The 16,922-nt window shown below is 43.1% G+C and overlaps 1 long non-coding RNA gene across 2 annotated transcripts in view; it reads left to right on the top strand.

The window, feature by feature from the left end:
* The window catches only part of LOC105303012, a 64,553-nt gene continuing 47,631 nt past the window's right edge, over positions 1 to 16,922 (top strand). For both annotated transcript variants that reach the window (XR_896886.2, XR_896887.2), the window contains exons 1-2: positions 1 to 32; positions 3,432 to 3,514. This is a non-coding gene — a long non-coding RNA (uncharacterized LOC105303012). The remainder of the gene's footprint in view (positions 33 to 3,431; positions 3,515 to 16,922) is intronic.

Here is a 16,922-nt window from a genome sequence, read left to right as displayed (position 1 = left end):
TCACCCACCTGAGCCCGACGCTGGTACGAGAGGTCTGTGTCGCGGCCCGGTCCCCGGGACTGCTAGGCGGAGGAGGGTGGACGCAGCCCAGGGGTACCTGAGACTGCGCTGGCCACTCCCAGGAGGCGGGGGCAGGGGACCTTTTTTCTATCTTTATTCCTTTTCTAAAAAAAAAAAAACAAAAACTTTTAAAAGGAAGCTAGACCTTTATTTGGGAGTTCTCTCTTCTGTTTTGAGCTTTGCGAAGGACTTGATGGTGACCTTGTTTTAAGCCTTGAAATAAATCTTGGGGGCCCCTAGGCTGTTTTAATGTCGAATTAGCTGCAGTGTTTTGAGTTCCTTGGAGGTTAATGTGAGGTGAAGATAGATAACTTAATATCAGCTATGTAGATAGCAGAAATAACCTTACCACCCTTTTCCAAATAATCAGTGAAGGAGTTATGAGGTGAGATTGGGGCAAAAAAGTTTTTGAACAAGAAAAAAACTTGGTACAACCCTCTTAATTTTCAATGTAAGAGGAAACTGAGACCCAGAAAAATGAAGTGCTTGCCTTAGGTCTCAGTACTAGTTAGAGACAGACAGGTACGAAAAGGAAAGAAAAGAAGTACTAGAAGTAATATTTATCTGGTATCAGCAGTATGTGTACACATCTTACCAAAGGCTTTATAAACATTATTTCATTTAATTCTTGACGTTTAATTCTTTTTTTTATAATCTGTACTGTCTCTCTGTTTCTCAGTAATGTTTACGTCTTAGGCCATATTTTTAAAAAGCTCCTTGATCCAAACTATATCAGTGCCAGCTGGGATAAGTGGTAGATTGTCCTTGGGGGGAAAAATGGCAGCAAAGTGCTGATGCTGGCTAGATGAGAAAGGAAATGGAAAAGGGAAGTTCTGAATAGCTGCAGCCAGAAGAAATGGGGAGAGAGCAACAAGACAAAATAATGTTCTTAAGGCAGTTCTGAACCCTCTTATGCACAAGGAAAGCTTGACTGGGACATAACTGCAAGTCAGTGAGTGTGTATATTCAGATTTCCAGGGCTACAATGTGCGATTGAATAAGATGGGAGAGGGGTTACTGTACTGTCTGTTCTGATCGCTGTTTTGTAATTTGGGTGCCATAAACACCCAATTAACTGAACTGTATCTGTATAGCATATTAGACACATTAAATAACTTATTTAATCATAAAATTTAATACTTATATTAATGATAGGTTTTCAGACAGGAGACAAAAATCACTAGGAGAAAAGCTTCCTGTTCTCAAGAGTCATTGGGCAGTGTTAACTGGGAATAGCATCTGGAGGCAAGGGAAGACATGACTGAGAGTCAGACTAGCCACAGACTCTTGCTTGCTGCTGGTTTACAGGGACCTTTCTGCCCCCACACTACCCCTACCCACTCTTTGACGTTCCGACTGTATTCTCCTTAGGAATGCACCTGTTGTGCTTATTCAGAAGTATGACTTTTGGTCAGCAGGCCTGGGGAGGAAAGAGAAATGCTAAAGCCTCACCAGTGATTTACCTGAGTGCCAGTCACCACACACTTCCACCACACCACCCCACCACACACACACACACATTCATATTCACACATACACTTCACGTTCAAACTCCTCCTGACATAGATGCCTCCTGCTTGACACGCAGTAACACTTTAGGAGAAGTTGCAGAAGCAAGGCGATGCCAAGATGATAATGAAAAGTCATGTGCTGAATACCAGCTAAATGCTAGGCATTGTACTAAATATTTTTTACATCTAAGCCTATGCTGTTACCCCCCATTTTACAAAGAAAGACACTTTAATTCTGATAATTAAACCTAAGGTAAGAATACTGAGAAATGGGGTTTTGCACCATGGTTCTGATTACAGAGTCCATTAGGTCTCCTCTCAGTTGCATCCAGCCCAACCCCTTGCCCCCGTCTCATGGTGTCGCTGAACAGACAGGAGCAGGAAAGCAGATTGGAATAATGAGAGAAGAAATCTGCAAAAGTTTTGAGTGAAAAGGAAACTCTAATGTTGCTACTCTTTTCTGTTTTCTTGCTGAACGAAGCTGGGAGTGAATGCTTAGAACTAGTTCTAGGCTTGAAAAAGAGGAAAGAGAGGGGAGCCTTTTTATTTCTGTGAGGCCCAGACTTTCTGACCAGAGTACATAAACAGTCAACAATGTTGGGGAGAAGCGTTATGAAGAAATTTAGCCACACCATCTCTGACATTGTATCACTTGTCAGAATCAAAATGGGAATCTAAATGTTGGGACACTTCCTCAGTAGGTGGATCTGGCCCAGGATTGGAGCTGGAGGGGGAGAGGTGAGCTCTGCAACCCAAGGCCCTGTCCTCAAAACATTCAGCCTTCTGAGAAAACATCAACCTGGGTCTAATCAGAACCAACCCTGCTTTCTGAGCAGGAATCATTTGGTAATTCTTTTCCTTCATCTTTCTCCATTGTCAGTGTTTAAGAATTTGGTTGTTATAAAGAGGTAAATAGGGAACTTGGGTGCTCTTCACATTTTTTTTAGTAGTAGTAGCTTTTTTTCCCAACAAAATTTTCAATGGAATCACAATATTTAAAATATATAAATGATAATATTAACCTAAATCATTTATAAGATCCACTTATTAAAACAAATCAGTGAGAATAGGCTACCTTAATCGAATCAAGTAGAGTATAAGTACAGTCTTACTTTAGCTATGCCCACATCCATGAAATATGAATCTGCCATTTGCACAACTTCCTGAATCACCTCCTAGAACACAGAAAACCCTGAGCCAAATTAATCCAGGACCTGGACCTTTGGTAAAAAGAAAAAAAAATGGCTAGTCTCAGAAAACAAACAAACAAAAAACCTGCTCAGAGTATATCTTCCCTTCCCTTGAAGAGGAATTTTCCACTCAAATGGCTAACCTTGTAATCAGCTCTTTGTTCTGCTTCTGTAGACATGCTTGCCATATAAGCCAAAGGGCAGGGTAACCTCAAAGTCAACTGAAGACTCATCCTCCCCTCTGCTTGTTCCGTATATAGATGTATTGCCTACATTCCTGTCTGAAAATATCATGCTCTTTAACTGCCCATAGACAATAGCAACTCCCACTCTCTGTAACCGCCTGAGGACAAATTAGCCTATTGGCCCATGCCAACTGTAACTGTGCAGATAAGCTCGATAAAAGTAAGGTTACCCCTGAGGTTGGGCCCAGATCTTAGGAGCACTAGCTCTTCTGGGACTCCTGGCATAATAAACCTGAGTTCTCCAACTCTCCAAGTGGTGCTTGGTTTCTTGCCGGTCTGATTTTTTTGCAACAATTCTGGAGGCCTCAGCGAGATTCCAACTATGCAAGCCCTTTGAGCTGCCAGACCGGTGGCTGCTGCAGGGGCCCTGAGATGAATGAGGAGGTGCACCACCTGACAATATTCTGGGTTCTCTTTCGGACCAGCGCTCCAACTCTCCACATGGCCAATCCCCGACTGGGCTCAAAAGAGGGATAGACCAACTCACCAGGAATGGCCACAGGATAAGGTAAGGCCCTGGGGCTCAGCACCCCAGTCAGTTCCTGTCTTTGGACAGAAGAGAGCTTGTTCACCTCCTAAAGTCTTCAGTTAGAAGACACAGGTCAGGGTCTTCCCAATGGGGGAAGACAAAGGTCAGGGCTTTCCAAAAAGGGAAAGGCAATGTTTTAACCTCTGGTGTGTGAATGTGTGAGTGAATGAGCGAACTGGCTGCTTGACTCAGGTACAAATTTGTGGCTCCACGGCTGGGAACCCATAAGATCCCCTAAAGGCTATGGAGTCTGAGTAGGCTCGTCTGCGATTCCGTGATGGATGGCATACGATCCATAGTGGCAATGGACTAGTGTCCAATCATAAGTCACAAAGCTGAGTCCACCACAGCCAAGCATCACCTATGATCCTTCGGGACGCGGCCAGACGAGCACCTGAGTAGTCTCCTTTTTGGAAGAGGCACCTACCCTTGTTTGTCTTTGTGTCTCTGACACAGGGCGAGATACACAGAGAGGGGGCACAATTGACTACTGATTCGGCTTAAGAATTGTCTATCTCCAAACAGCCTTTTGACATAGCGGCCCTCAGTCAAATTATTTTCTTGAAATTTTAAGGTCTATTTTCCCCCTCCATTAGGAAGCTCCATAAGGCAATATGGGTGGCGATTCCTCTAAGCCAACTGTCTTAAATTGTATGTTGAAAAATTTTAAGAAAGATTTCCCAGAGTATTATGGGGTCAAGTTGACCCAGGAAAATGCCGTACTCTTTGTGAGCTTGAGTAGCCCTCCTTCAGGGTAGAGTGGCCTTTGGAAGGGACCCTGGACCTCCCCACTGTTAGAGCTGTGTACCTGGTAGTGACAGGGACCCCTGGACACCCGGATCAGTTTCCATGCAGAGACTCATAGTTGCAAATCACTACTGTAGTGCCCCCTTGGGCCTGGTTCTGCACAAATAGGCAGGGACAGAGTAAGGTACTTGTGGCCCGACCGACCTGAGGAAAAGACAAGGAAGAGCCAGCAAGAGTCATCCACCAAGGGGACCCTGAAAAAGAACCTTTCTTCCCACCGCCATACATTCCAACAGCTCTGCCAGTCCCTGCACAGACACTCTACCCCCAATTACTGGACAGCTCTCCTCCATCAGTGTCTTCACCACCCCAACAGCCTGAGTGGCTGCCAAGCCCAAATCCACAGCATCTTTGCTCGGCCACACAGCCAGCCCACCAGCCTGCGGCCCTCCAGATGCCTCTCCGAGAGATGCAAGGCCCTCTTGAAATTAGCGAAGATGACACAGTCCAGCTGGGCCACCTTGTCCTCTGCTATCAGTCTTTCAGCACAGTTGATCTCCTCAACTGGAAGCAGCACACCCCGTCCTATTTGGAGAAACCCCAGGTAATGATTGACCTGCTCAAGTCCCTCTTCCAAACTCATCAGCCTACCTGGGATGACTGTCGCCAACTCCTCCTAACTCTCTTTAACACCGAGGAATGATGCCAAATTCTGTCAGAAGCACGGGGGTGGCTCCAAGGACAAGCACTGGACGGTGCACTAGACTCCACAGCATGAGCCTTGGGGGCTGCACTTGATGCCAGGCCCAACCAGTCTGCTAGAAGAGTTCCCTAATGTTTGGGCAGAAAAGGGGCCCCCAGGTCTAGCCAAAAATCATGTACCCATTGTGGTGGACCTGAGGCCAGGAGCCACTCCTGTCACACGAAGATAATATCCAGTGCCACAGGAAGCACACTTGGGAATTCAGAACCACATCCAGCATTTGCGTGATACTGTAATTCTAGCTGAGCATCAGTCACCTTGGAACACGCTGCTCTTACTGGTCAAGAAGCCTGGAGGGAACGACTACCGCCCTGGACCTCCACACCGTCAGCAGTGCAGTGGGCATCATCCATCCCATAGTCCTGAACCTGTATACCCTCCTGAGTCTGTTACCTGTCCAAGCAAGCTGGTTCACCTTCTTCGATCTGAAGAACGCCTTCTTCTGCCTCCAGTTATCACCGGCCAGCCAGCCTTTGTTTGCCTTTGAGTGTGAAGACCCACACACCAGGACAAAGACACAACTGACTTGGACTCGACTGCCACAGGGCTTCAAGAACTCACCCACTCTGTTTGGCAAAGTGCTGGCCACAGATCTTGCTGCCTTCTCCAGAGAAACTTTGAACTGCATTCTACTCTAGTGTGTAAATGACTTGTTGCTGGTTAGCCCCACCCAAGAAGACTGTTGACCCTACTCTCTACCATGGGATACAAGGTATCATGGAGGAAGGCTCAAATCTGCAAACAGGAGGTCAGATACCTTGGGTTCATCATCTCAGAAAGACATCAGGCACTTGGATACAAATGAAAACTGGCCATCTGTTCAATACCTCGGTCAAACACTCAGAGAGCAGTCATGAATTCCTAGGGGCTGCCGGATTCTGCCAGATCTGTATACCAGGTTTCTCTGAAATTGTTAAGCCACTGTACGAGGCCACAGCTGGATCCGGTAAAGACCTTCTGGAATGGGGCTCTAGACAAGAAAAGGCCTTCAGAGACATAAAGAGACTTTTGACCAGTGCCCCAGCATTAGGACTACTGGGCGTGACATGGGATTTTAACCTCTTCATACATGAGAAGAATCATACTGCACTGAGGGTCCTCACACAAACAGTCGGACCATGGCAGTGCCCAATTGCATACCCGTCCAAATGGCTAAATCCAGTGGCCATGGGATTGCCACCATGCCTCTGGACCTTACCTGCCATGGTAGTCTGGTCAGAGAAGTGGACAAGCTCACACTGGTACAGAATATAAATGTAAAGTTCCCCCATACTGTTACTGCATTAATGAATAATCAGGGACACAAGTGGCTGACCAAAACCAGGATAAACTCATTATCAGGGACAGCTTTGCGAAAATCCACATGTCCGCCTCAAGACTATGCGGACGTTGAACCTTGCTACTTTTCTGCTGAGGAGGTGCCTCCCGACTATGAATGTGAAGAGGTCACGGATGAAGTCTCCTCAAGCAGGCTGGACCTGACTGACGTTCCTTTTCAGAACCCAGAACTGGTATTGTTCACCGATGGGAGCAGCTTCATCCATGAAGGACAATGCAAAGCTGGCTACTCAATAACAACCAAAGATTGGGAGATCAGAGCTAAGGCTCTGCCACAGGGCTGGTCGGCACAGCGAGCCGAACTATGGCCATTCAGGCACTGCATCAAACTGAAGGGAAACGAGCCAATATCTATACTGACTCAAGGTATGCCTTTGTTACTTTGCATGTACATGGAGCCATTTATAAAGAGAGGGGACTACTGATGGTGGGAGGAAAAGAAGTCAAGAACAAAGAAGAAATCCTTCAACTGTTAGAGGCAATCTGGAAGCCTCCTCAGGGGACAGTCATTCACTGCAAAGGCCACCAGAGAGGAACCAACCCTGGCAGTAGGGGAAACCAACTGGCAGACCAAGCAGCTAAGGAGGCTGCCAACCAACCATGTGCCACAGCATGTCCTGAGCCAGTCTCCAAGGTTCTCCTAGTACCAGAATTGCCTCTGTCCCTGAAACACACCAAGGAAGAAGAAGAATGGGCCTTAAGTGAAGGGGGAAGCAAGAGAAAGGAGGGCTGGTGGGAGCTTCCAGATCAAAGACTCTTTATTCCCACTGTGGTGGCAGCTCAGCTGGTAATGCAGCACCATGAGTTGACTCACCTAGGGAAGACTACTTTAGAAAGCCTGTTAGGCTGCTACTATTTCATACCCAAGCTCCCAACCCTGTGCACCCAAATCAGTGCTAGATGTGTAACGCACACGAAACAACGCCAGCCAAAGGCCAAAATCCAATCCAGGAGTGCATACAATTGAGACTATGCCCTCTAAAGACCTAGAAGTAGACTTTACTGAGGTCAAGCCCTGCCAAAGCCACTGATACTTGTGTTAGTTTGCCTCTACTCCAGATAGGCTGAAGCTTTCTGTACTCGCACTGAACGGGCACAAGAAGTAGCTAGAGCCTTGTGAGGGAAACTGTTTCAGGATACAGGCTGCCCTGTATAGGATCTGACAATGGACCTGCCTTTGTGTCTGAGATAGTCCAGATTGTGTCCAAAGCTCTGGGAATCAAATAGAAGCTCCACACGGCGTACAGGCCACGAAGTTTAAGGAAAGTTGAACACATGAACTGCACCCTCAAGACCACTCTAGCTAAGCTTTGTCAGGAAACCCAGTTACCTTGGATCAACTTGCTGCCTTTGGCTCTACTCCGAGCATTGTGTACCCCAAGGCCTTCAGGCTACTCCCCTTTTGAAATCCTCTATTGGAGACCTCCCCCAGTGATAGGGTAGCTAAAAGGAGACCCTCAACTGATAGCTGACATAGAAGTGTCCCAACACCTTCAGGCCCTAGGGAGGATCCTCTGCCACATCACCCAAGAAACCCTAGAAAGACCCCCCCTTTTCCCTTAGGAAATTGGCTTCATCAGCCAGGAGATGAGGTATGGGTTAAAGATTGGAAGAAGGAGCCACTCCAGCTGATCTGGACTGGCCCTCACACTGTTATATTAGCAATTCCCACTGCTGTTAAGGTTGAGATATCACCGTGTGGATCCACCACACCTGGGTAAAGAGGATGACACCTCCAGAAAAATGGGAGACTTGGGCTGCAGAGCCCCTTCCTGATCAGCTGCTCTGAGTCACATTCTAGAGGCAGCAGAAGTCCACCTGAGATCTTTGGCCGTGCTCTGGCCACCCCTGGAAGCTGGCCAGTCTACACACAGCAGTAGCTTGAGGATCAACCGTCCAGACTGTCCAGATGTATTGTTATCATCCTTTAGCCCTTATCCTCTTTAGTATACTTATCCTGCTGTTTGCTTCAGGGTTGGCCTCAGTAGCACCCGCTGACTAGACCCTGAGTCAGAGAGTCACTTCAGCCCTCACCTATTTAGCCCACATCGGGATCTTCTTGATTCTTGCATGTTCAAGCTAAACCCCTCTTCAGTACATTTCTAGAGGCTTTGTCTAATTGCCATTGGTTGTTTCAACTCTATATAATGATGAGGAAAATCTTTCCTTTATTAATTCTAGTAGGATTTTATACTCAGGTAATATAAGCACTGGTGTCTCTTAACTCACCCTACAAGGGAATTATGGATACTGAGTACTTATAAAGTACTCTTAATTTAGCTTATCGTCTCTTAAACTCTTCCAACAGTGACTTAGCTAAAGATTGTTGGCTCTGCCTATCTCCATCTTCTGCCCGCTACTCAGCTGTTCCCATCCCCATCCGGTATTGGGCAACAAGTAACATGACTCTTCACCCCAAGTATCAAGGAGGCTGCCTGTTTGAACTGATGAATAGAGAAAATTTATTTGATTTCCAAATTACTGACATGAATAAAAATACACTGACAGGTCAGGCAGTTAACCTCTTAATGTCCTACAGAACCACTTAACTCGGGCAGCCTCTCCTGAACTTCCAATTTGGGGAACAATATCAACTCATACAAATCTTAAGTTTCAGGCACCCCTTTGTATCAAGAGAAGTCAAGACCCTAGCCAGAGCCAAAATTTGGGCTCCCTTGAAGATTCTCGTTGCAATTATACTATAGAAATAGAACCCTCAGAAGACTGGTCTAGTTTCCAAGTAACACAGGCTGCTCCATTTAAGGAAGCTGTATGATTCTCATGGAAACCCAACATAAAAACTAAGGGTTACTAAACAGAAATTCAGGTTACTTTCAAGGGAGGCCAAATGACTGCTTAAGCATCTTTCTTTGGGAATCCTACTGTGAACCCTCCCAAGAAGAATGCCTACTCTTACTAGTATATGAAAACCTCACTGAATGGGTCTTTATAGATACTAAGAGAAATTTTTTATACTGGGAAAATAAAACTTCTGGAGCATCTCAGGATAATTCCTGTGGACCCCTCCAACCCCTCAGAGGGGCAGTTCTAGCAGGGATACTTTTGACATGGGAATCTGAAAACAGCAAAAGGCCGAATGATCACCTTTTCACTATTGAGATGAGTTTTTGCCTTAGAACCCCAGGTATGTTCTTTATTTGTGGAACCAATTCATATCTCTGTCTCCCGGCTAACTGGACAGGGACCTGTACCCTGGTTTACTTGGCCCCTGAAATAAACATTGCTCCCAACAACCAGTCTATGACAGTCCCTCTAACACACATAAAAACCAAACAAGCCATGCAATTCATTCTCCTTCTTATAGGCCTTGGTGTCACCACAGGGGTAGGCACTGGCACAACCAGCCTAACCTCCTCCCTGTCTTATTACCAAAGCTTATCTAAAGACCTTTTTGACAGTTTAGAAGACATATCCAAAAGCATTGTCACTTTACAAAGCCAATTAGTTTACAAAACCGTAGAGGACTTGATCTTCTAATGGCCGAAAAGGGAGAGTTATGCTTATTTTTAGAAGAAGAATGTTGTTTTTATGTTAATCAATCTGGTATAGTTAGAGCTGCAGCCAAGAGGCTTACAGATAGAGCCTAAAATTCCACCAACAACTGAATGAGTCATAGGGTCCTGGTCCAGAATATAGAGTTGGAGATCCTGGCTTCTCCCACTTGCAGGTCCTCTCCTCATGCTCTTCATAGCTCTCTTATTTAATTCTTGTATCCTGAACTGTCTTTTCAGGTTTGTCTCCTCATGCCTAGAATCCATAAAGTTACATATGGTTGTGACATCTGTATCACCTTTATACCAGCCCTTAGGTCAAGAAAATCAAGAAATTGATGACCTATAAGAATTTAAAGGGCATCAAAAGGGGAGATTGAAGAGGAATTTTCCACTTAAAAGACTAACCTTGTAATCAGCTCTTTGTTCTGCTTCTGTAGACATGTTTGCCACATAGGCCAAAGGGCAGGGTGACCTCAAGATCAACTGAAGACTTATCCTCCCCTCTGCCTCTTCTGTCTAGATAACAGACGTATTGCCTACATTCCTGTCTGAAAATCTCATGCTCTTTAACTGCACGTATCCCATAGCAACTCCCACACTCTGTAACCGCCTGAGGACAAATTAGCCTGTTGGCGCATGCCAACTGTAACTGTGCGGATAAGCCCTATAAAAGTAAAGTTACCCCTGAGCTTGAGGCCCAGATCTTCAGAGCGCTAGCTCTTCTGGGACTGCCAACATAATAACCCTGAGTTCTCCAACTCTCCAGGTGGTGCTTGGTTTCTCACCAGTCTGATTTTTCTGCAACACCCTTGTTACCAGGTAGCCAGTTTCCTGTGTCAGTTACTCAGACATTTGTAAGGCAGTCATGGAATAACCAGGACCCTTTGTTGTACCAACAATTCTGTTCCTGTCACCCTCTTATTTTCTAGTGACCTCCCCTTCATTATATCTCTCTTTAGTATTCAATGGTAGGCAATCCACAGTGTAACCAGCTATGGGGAAGTATTTACTTTGATAACCACTTGACCTTGACCAATGTAAGTGATCCATTTATTGATAAAACATTCAAAAGTATGCTGAGCTAGGCACTTTAAGGATACAGAAATGGATAAGATACAGTTATCACTAAAGAAACTCATAGTCCAGTAAAGCAGCCAAAAGAACAGTTTTAGAACATATCCAGTAATGTGAGTGATTGCAGTCATTTAGTGGTAAAATCTGAAGAATGCCAAGCCTGATACCTATAAATATATACTTTTACCACCTGTGCATATATCTATGAGAGGTTTATTCATATAAATTAAAGAATTATACGCAGAGAATCTGCCAGATTGAAAATTCCCACAAGCATTTAAAGATGGCTAGTAAATTTAAATACCAATGACATGTCTTTTGGACCAGAGAAACTGGCAAGAATATTGTTTTGAGAAAGGTTCTGAGGTTATATTCCAGCTTAACAGGGAGAAATAATGCCATGAGGAAAGGAGGAGAAGGTAACACTTGTGCAACATATTTCTTGTCTATGAGTAAAACCTTGGTTTATAGAATAAATAATAAAACAAGGGACAGCAATAGTTTCTGGGTATCTGGGCAAAGGCCCACTTGGAAATTGATTTATCTACCTCACCACCGAGAATTCACCACCTGTCTCTAGGCTAACCAGCTTAAGAAGTCCAATCTCTCTTTTGCCAAACTCTATCTTCTTTATTCCTCTTTTCTCATCTTGAACAGAAGTGGTAAACATACGTGTGATCTCTGAGAACTAGGATTATTTCTGATAAGGCAAATTCCAGCATTTCACAAGGTCAGCCATAGGTCAGACTGGGAGAGGCTGTTGCTTCCCTACCAAGTGTCAATTCTTCCATCTCCCTTAGTACAGAGCCTCCATTTTATGAGGAACGCCAATATGCCTGCCTCCGAGACAACTGCTGGCCACATGGCTAAGTCGAGGCAATAAGTAGAATCTTCCAGGAAAGCTCTCTGAAGAGGCTTCCTCTTTTCTGCTTCCTGTAATGTAGACACAATGACTGGAATTCCAGCATGCACTTTTGAATACCAGGTGACCTTGAAGATGGAAGCCATGAACTAAGATAATGTCCCTGTACTCTTCTTTTACATGAAAGGAATAAATAACGTTATATACACCACTGTTATTTTGAACTCTCAAGTTATATGCAGCGAAACCTAATCCTGATTTGGCCAGGATTCGATACTGTTCTTTGATAGCTTTATGTATTCATGTTGACAACTTTCACTGATTGACCCCCAGATAATAGAGATTATGACCTACAACTTTGGAGTGTCATATATACTTGGCTCCTCATAGGACAACCCAGGTTGGAATGGAAAATGCAGTGAGCAGGCTCTTAAGCCAAGGCAGGATTTTGGTGCCAAAAGGAAGTTGTTCTTTCAAAAGGCAGATTAGTCCCCATGGAAATTAAAGGAATTAAATGCCTGATAGACTATTTTTAATATAGAACTCCTTCAGTTTTCCCAGAACTGAAGCCAAAGGTTCCTGTGAGGAGGAAACTCCATGAATATGCCCTGGTATATATGCTCAAGATCCATCTGATCCAGGAAATTGATTTTCCTGTTCAAAAACATTTTTTCTGGATCTCTCTTCATGACCCTACTGACTGTTTAGAAAAGGGATGGGAAGGTTGTTTCTGCTACCTTATACTTTTCCCGGCACATGCAACGAGTCTTTCTATTCCATAGGAGCTGGCATTAGTGGCATTGGCCAGGGATTTATTGACTGTCTCCCATAAGCCAGGCACTTTCACTTACCTTTATCTTAGTTAACTGGCTTCAGTTCAGATCCTGTTCCCAACACGACAAAACCCAACAGCATTTTAAAAGTAAAACAAGAGTAGTTAATAAGTCATGTTAACTTACTACCTCTGCCTCACATTTTTAACCCCCAAGGACCTCAAAACACTCTGCAGCTATAATTCAACATTCAAATAGTCCTTCAGTCCCCAGGAACAGCTAGGTAGATCCTACTGCAGTGAGAAGGCCTTATACTACCTACTTAAAAATCTTGTCAGTAGCCTCTTATTGTTTTTAGAATGCCACAACGCCTGGCGTTCAAGCTGCCTTCTCCCTAGTCTATCAGAACTGTTCACAACTCACTCTCATTTAACTCACGTGACCCTACCTCCTGAAACGTTCTTCCTCCTTCCCTGACTCAGCACCACATGTGTTTAATCCTGCCTATCCTTCAAGGCCCAGCACAAGCACTGCTTTTTCTCAGTCCCTCATGCTGGAGAACATAAACTCACATACATTTTATCTAAAACCACTATCTCTTCCTACTTTTGTTGTTTTTTTTCCATTTTATCTTCTGTATTAAACTATAAGCTCCAAAAGGGCACCCATGCCTCCCTTATTCCCCTTGTGCTCACCACAGTGCCTGGTATCGAGGAGGCAGCCAAGGACTATGTTAGCTGAATAAGCGATGGGCAAGTACCTGAACATGCTCTTTTTTTTTAACCCCCTCAGTCTTCTGGTATTTTTCCTTCTTCCTTTATATTCAGGAAGAGAAGGATAGGAAATGAATTGGAGGTAGGAGGAATGCTAATGATGATCTTAGAAAGCTAGAGTTTATGTTGATAATTCCCTGTTATTATATGTTGAAATTTTTGAGAAAATTTCTCATTCTTTGCATCGTGGAGCTTTTTATATTCATAGAGATATGTTGGCAATGAATAGTGTTTATTACCTTTAATGCTTTCTCTAGAATTTAATTAACCGGGAAAACAGCCCTTTTTGAAATGGAATTGTGCTTACCAGAGCCTAGTTCTGACTATATTAAGAAGAAAAACGTTAAAATGATTTTTTAAGGTATCTACTTCAGAGGCAGAAATCAGAATTTCAGTTTAGGTTGCCATGCTTTATGTCTTCTTTTTTTAACCTGAAAGCACCTAAACCCTCCAGAAGAAAAATGTCTATGCCATACGTATGCCTATGCTTGTCAATGCATGCGCATGTATGCAGCACATAACATACTAATAAACCATATTCATTCAACTGAAAAAACTTGCCAATTTGTACAAATCAGTGGTTCTGAACCCTAGGGCAATTTGCCTATGTCTGGAGACATTTTTTATTTTCACCACTGGAGAGGGGATGCTACTGTAGAGATGCTGCTAAACATCCTGCAGTGCACAGGACAGGCTCCACAACAAGAATCATACAGCACGAAATAGCAATGGTGCCAGGGTTGAGAAATACTCTCTAAATCTGCCATTTACTGGCTTCTAATATTGTCATTCATTCATTCAATCAGATTATGCACCATATAATTTTTCATAGCATCTGAAAGAAAATAACAGCAATTACATTCTATCAAGAATTCATTATCTAGTTTAGTTTCCCATTAGAAACTGTTTAAGAGGAAATAGTAATACCTGTTTTCAAAAGAAAATTGTTTATTTCAAAACACATACGATTAACTTCCTACAGAGGGCTTTTCAAACTCATTCTGGTTCCAGTTTTTCCAAGTCACTCTAGAAATACATATGTGAGCCCTGAAATGTACCCAATTGCAGATAAGCAGGCCTATAACCGATTTTTTTTCTTGATCTAAACGAGAGTAAATTCATTAAAAGTTTAGGAGGCAAAGAGCCTTGAGAACATTGTTGAGATAATGCGCATGTCACAGAAAATAAAACTGTCTTCATTTAGAGTCAAAGATAATGACATTTCCTTCATATTAGCTCTGAATATTTTGTTAATATTCTCTTTTTATGGGGGCATTTCCTTTGATGAGTTGATCATTTTCCATATTTTTTCTTTTACAATAATGAGATCATAGCATATAAAATTTAATAGCCTCTATTTTTTTCCTAAGGATGCTAAAGTACTTTCCCATACCAATTAACATTTTTAAAAAACTGTTGACTGCAAAATATATCATAGATGTACTATACTTTAACATTCCCCAATTATTAAACATTTTGTTTGTTTCTTTTCAGTATAATAAAAAGCAGTTATGAGGTGAGCATTTTTATATACTGATCTTTTTCTGCATCTTATTGCCATAAAAGGAATCATTAAAATTGTCATTTCTGAGTCATTTTGACCAGATAGAAATATTTAAAATTCTCTTCTTTTTTGTTTTTTACTTTTTTTTTTTTCCAGGAAGAGGGTGCGAGAGGGGAGAATGAGCTGGAAGTGGGTGGAATAGGTGGGTGAGGACCACGGGGGAAAATGGGAATTTATGAAATGGGCGAGAGGGAGAAAAGAAGGAGAAAGAATTGGCGGCAGGGGTGTGAGGAAACCTGGAGGAGAAAGGAGAAGGGGTTGGAGCCCACAGAAGTTGGAAGGCATAGGGGAGAGGAGGTGGAAGCTTAGAGTAGAAGGCAGATGGAGAGGGGACATCAGAGGAGAGAATGGGCTACATGGTGATGGGAGGACAGAGTAGAGGCCTAAGGGAAGGGACAGCTCACTCCCTGGCCAGCCAAAAAAAATCTCTTAATAAGTGTTGTCATGTAGTATTTTAGAAAGCTTATACCATTTTACAAAAATAATTGTTTCCTTATTGATACTCCAAGCTCAGAAAGGAACTTCCAGCTGTTCTGTGATCTGTAATTGGATAGGTTTCTATTGTTCTCACAGCATCTTATACATACCTACATCACAACATTTATCAATATGTAGTATTTTTACCCACATTTCTCAAAGTAAACTCTGAAGTGGGAAACAGAACTTGTCTTCTTTGTAACCCCAATACTGAGAATAGTAATGCCTAAGAGACATTCCACTACTAATAACAGTGACAGGCATGAAGGCACTCTCTAGATAATCTCCTGAGCAGTCATTGTCTCACTCTGTTTCTCTATAGTGGACCAGAATAACATTTTACACATTTAACAGTGGGAAGGGGGCATACAGTGTTAGAGAGCTGTACTAAGTTCAGCCTTGACAACTCTTCAGCATGGTATTTTCTCATGTTCTAAATCGTGTCAGTGTATCCTGTTACCCTTTCTATATTCCATGTTGTCCAGCAGGAGAACTTATATTTGATAATACCAGCAATGTGTCTTCATGATAGTATCACCTTGAAGACACTTAAGAGCCTTAGAAGCGATCAGATGACCATTACAAACCTTGTAGAAACTTCTCCCTGTTGCTTAGTCATTATCCTTCTCCTTTTTCTGGGACTTTACCTTAGCACAATATATAATTTATATATAAACATATAAGTTATAATTTATATGTTTATATATCAGTTTTAATGAATGTTGAACAGTTACTGCAGGATAAATGCCAAGAAAAAAAATAAGCAATATAAAGAAATAATTAAAGATCTCGATCTTCTGCATTAATGCCAGCTCCTTTTTTCACCTTTTATTATCAGCCACAGGGATTGGGGTTTTCTGTTAGAAAATGAGCACACTTTCATGACACCTAAATAGCTCTTCTTGCTATGGTAACTGGCCCGGAGAGAGGCTGATCAAAGCAGGCACCTCCGTCACTCCTGTGGCCTGAGGATATAGAGAGAGACCCCTTTGCTTGGTGTAAACACCCTCACTGCCTAACAAGGTTCCTGAAATTCTCAGTTGGCCACCCATTGGGAATAAGTCCTTAAAATCTCATTTCGTCTCTGATAAATGATAGTTAGAATATTCACACATTAAAATGTTACCTGTTCTCTAATAGCATAGTACCAGTTAAGTATACCTGATTAGCCAAAGGTATCACTTCTCAAGGCACTAAAGGAATAGTAGAACACAGGGAAGCATCTTTACTCATAAAACTGAGGGGCTTTTGAAAAAGGAGCTATGAGAGAATAACACTTGCTCTTGGAGGAGAGTCTAGCAGGGGCCACCATGGAAACACTCAGGAAAACGCGGGGCACCAAGTGCACAGGGAATTGGGTGAAAACCAGTAAAATCAGTGTAGGGAAGACTCATTGTACCTGCTCCCAAGACTTATATTTCAGAACTTTGCCTTGGAACTCTTCTGTGTTTAAAGTGCTAAACAGAAAAGAGGAACGGGGTTTAGGTCACCTGTCTTCCAT

This window comes from Pteropus vampyrus, unplaced genomic scaffold, assembly GCF_000151845.1.
Source record: "Pteropus vampyrus isolate Shadow unplaced genomic scaffold, Pvam_2.0 Scaffold294, whole genome shotgun sequence".
NCBI classification, from domain to species: Eukaryota; Metazoa; Chordata; class Mammalia; order Chiroptera; family Pteropodidae; genus Pteropus; species Pteropus vampyrus.
The sequence above is the reverse complement of the archived record's forward strand: the minus strand, read 5'-3'. Positions and strand labels throughout refer to the sequence as shown.